We start from the raw sequence: 3,776 nt of genomic DNA on the forward strand, positions 1-3,776 counted from the left end.
CACGCGCAACGACAAACGCAGCTGACACCGGAATCGCACCACTGTATTATCACTTACTATGCTTCCATCGACAAGGTGCTGTCCGAGCTTGAGCTCAGGTTTAGCGGAAATGACCAGGAAATCCTATGTGCTTTGGGAAATATCTGTAACAAAGAAACACCTGATAAAGAAAGCTTCTCCCGCATTGCTAAGTTTTACAACATCGACGGTGAGATTCTGGAAGCCGAGCAGAAAATGTACGCGAGTTTTCGTCGCGTGCGCGGATTAGGCTACATGCCTGTTTCAGAAATGCTCGAGACATTTCCCGTACGCCTATGCCGGCTCTGACCACTGGTTGAATTTGTTCCTGGTAGTCCCTGTTTCAACTTCCCAGCTGCACTTGTAAATAGCCAACTGGTTTGCCTCCGGCCAGTTGGGATTCTTAACAGTTGTTGTTGTTCTGTTCCGTCGTTTCGTTAACTGTGTTTCATTGGCCCTGAAAAGCCCCTACATGGGGAGCGGTCAATTAAGTATGTATGTATGTATGTATGTATGTATGTATGTATGTATGTATGTATGTATGTATGTATGTATGTATGTATGTATGTATGTATGTATGTATGTATGTATGTATGTATGCCCATACAGGTATCTCAGAAACTCGGTGACCCCTATTTTTTATTGCTGGAAAGTGATCAGAAGGCCAAGATGAAACTTTTTATATATCATATTCATATTTATTATATCTCTCAGATAGTACGCGCGCTGTAATTGGCTAAATTAGCGGGCCGTATTCTACAGTACAGCCCGCTGTACAGCCCGCTAAATTTAAAATTTCGACAAAACATCATCTAGCGAGAGTTTTTCATGTCATTTCTGTTGCATAAACTTGTACTGAAAACTGTTTGAATCTTCCAAGCAACTATTTCAAACTTAACAGCCAAGAAGATTTAGTTTTTGGGATTTTGGCACGGCATTCTTTGTGGCAGTTCAACCTTCCCCTTCACTTTGACTAGTTTCCTTGCCCGCGCGCCGGTTAACCTCAGAGATATAATAAATATCTTACTAACCTCGTTTTCTCGGTCCGTACTGTAAGTTACGGATCCTCGTTTTTTCCGGTTGATTTAAAACTCGGTCCGTAACTTACAGTACGGACCTCGAACTCGGTTAGTAAGAGGTATATATCATATATCATTCTATATATCCATTTCATATATCATTTCATGGTTGATTCATTCCTTACGGGAACATTGGAACCCACAAATGACCAGCTCGCAACGCCAGTGGCTTCATAAGTCGCACCGGTATCGCGAGGTCATGGGTTCAAACCCCGTTGAAATCCTGAATTTTTCAGTCTTCTTTACGCAATTGCAAAAATTGCGTTGATAACTGCGAGAATCAGAGCTTCACTTGATTTCATATCCGCATTTCATATATATGATCCATTTCATACATCATTTCATCGATGAAACTTTCTGGGCGTCACTGAACTCAGCTCTCCAGTGTTAGTCAAAACAGAGCCATCCGAACGGTCAATTGAGGGGAAGGGGTGGGGATTTCAATGGGCGCGCCCTCAGTTTAAAGACCAAATGGTCCTATTGAATTTTCAAAGGAGGAAGTCAAAAAATAATAGTAACGGTTCTTAGTAGAAGAAATATAAGAAGGTTATGGCTCTAAATTTAGAATTTTTCGACAACTAGATGCATTGCAATCTTTTCTTTATATTAAAAACAATTTTTCGCCACTAGTTAAGATTAACAGCTTTCCTCCTTTGATCGTGACAAAAAAGTAAAACATAGAAATGTTTTAGAACACGACGTTTGTTGTGGTTTTTGTATTTAATCGTTCTAGTTTTCGGGGTGGGGTTGTGTGCAGGGTGCTGATATTTGCAATTTTGATATATAATTGTTTAAGATTTTTACCTGGAGTTCACCTGATTCTGACCTCTGAACGTAAGTCTTAAATTTCAACTGAATTATAAAGAAGTTTAAACTGGCAGTTCAATAATGCTTTGATTCAAGACAAGAAAAGACAAGGAGTTTCTTCAATTACACAGAATTGGTTTCTAAGAAAGCCGTGTAGTGTTTAACATAGATACAGCAAGTAATATGTAGCATATCCAAAATGAGATCTGATGCTATTGAGACCTGTGGGGCCGAGCGCACGCAGAGATTTCCTAAGGTATTTACTGCTTTTTGCCTTTTCTTTAAGAGAAAGAGAATTCCATAATTTGGCACTACGTTAAGAGAAGCTCTTTTCCAGGTGCTCAGTATTGGGTTTCTGATGAGCCAAATTATTATCGGACTTCCTAAGGTTTTAGGCAGTGCCATTGCGGATCAGGGTAAATATCTTATTTCCTCAACTACGCGCCTTCCTTCCCTCCCCCCTCTCTTTCGTACATATTAGAGATGCAAGGAAAACCTTTTTCTATATGGTTGGCCATTCGTTTCAAAATTACGACAGGGTATACGCGGGTTTTTCTGCCGCGTATACTTGTTTAAATACTATACGTATGGTCTTTGAACCCATATATACGACCATTAAGATCGCGTATACACGCGTTTTTAAATTGCCACATATTTGCGTAAACTTAAGCGCGGGGATATGCCAAATAAATGCCCAAATATACCCCTCCTACAAAGGCCCATATACAATCAACTCCCGCCTTGCGGACACCTCGCTATTACGGACACCCCGCTATTACGGACAGCAGCTAAATCCCCGGCGAAAGTTACAGACGTTTGACTGAAATAAACTCCCGCTATTACGGACTTACGGACACTTTATTCGGTCCCAACGTTACAATTTTATTGTTTTCTCTCTCGTTATAGTGGACACCGAGCAGCATCTTGGAAAATTTGCACACATATCAAGTCTATTTTTTCTGCTTTTTTTATTCATAGAGGGGAGTTTAAGTTGCTAATGAATTTAGTCTCCTTGGCGACAAAGTGGGGGAAGTTGCAATTCAAAGGAGAAGTACACAGAGCCGATTGCAACGATATTTCAAGGCAATGTGATAGCTGATGCAATCACTAGCTGATGTTCAGGCTTTTCCTCGAAAATAATTTTTTTTCAGAAATGTAGGTTACTGTACTTCAGTACAGTAGGAAACCAAAACGATGATGGACATTGCTGCAACTTACGATGACTGTTTTTTACGTACTTAGTACTGTACACAAAGGGTACGTAACTCCTGTTCTGTTAAGTTGTTCTGTTTGTAAATAAAGTTCTGACGCTCTTTGCGTGCGACAACGGGTCTGAAAAAGTACTGGAGTTAATGAAAATGAACACACCTGTGACCCCCTTCTGTAAATATGGTTTAAAATAAAAATTTTCACGCACCCCGCTATTACGGACACCAAATCGTGGTCCCGAGGGTGTCCGCTATAACGAGAGTTGACTGTATACTAGTGCTAAAATGCGCGTATATGCGCTAAAATGCACGTATATGCGGGTCTCGCAAATCACGTTGTATATGCCAGCACGAGAAGTGCCTTTTGACTGCATGGCTGTTCGTGTATGATAACACTGAAAATTACTTTAACTAGAAAATCGTCAATATGGCGGCAGCTGTAATATGTCTTGTCTTCTATCTGCTATTTAATGTCTGTTAGAGTAACTGCTCTCTGCTTTTAGAAACAGTTATGCGCAGTTTGAATGACTGTGCAAGATTCTATCCCCACGCTGACCTTAATATGGCGGAGAACTTGATCGTTCGCCTTGAAGTTGCGGTGGACTCGGTCCAACGTTTAGTTGATTCATTGGACAGAGGTACCCAAGCGAATGCTGGAAGAATA

Source organism: Montipora foliosa, chromosome 13 (assembly GCF_036669935.1).
Source record: "Montipora foliosa isolate CH-2021 chromosome 13, ASM3666993v2, whole genome shotgun sequence".
In the NCBI taxonomy this organism is placed as follows: domain Eukaryota; kingdom Metazoa; phylum Cnidaria; class Anthozoa; order Scleractinia; family Acroporidae; genus Montipora; species Montipora foliosa.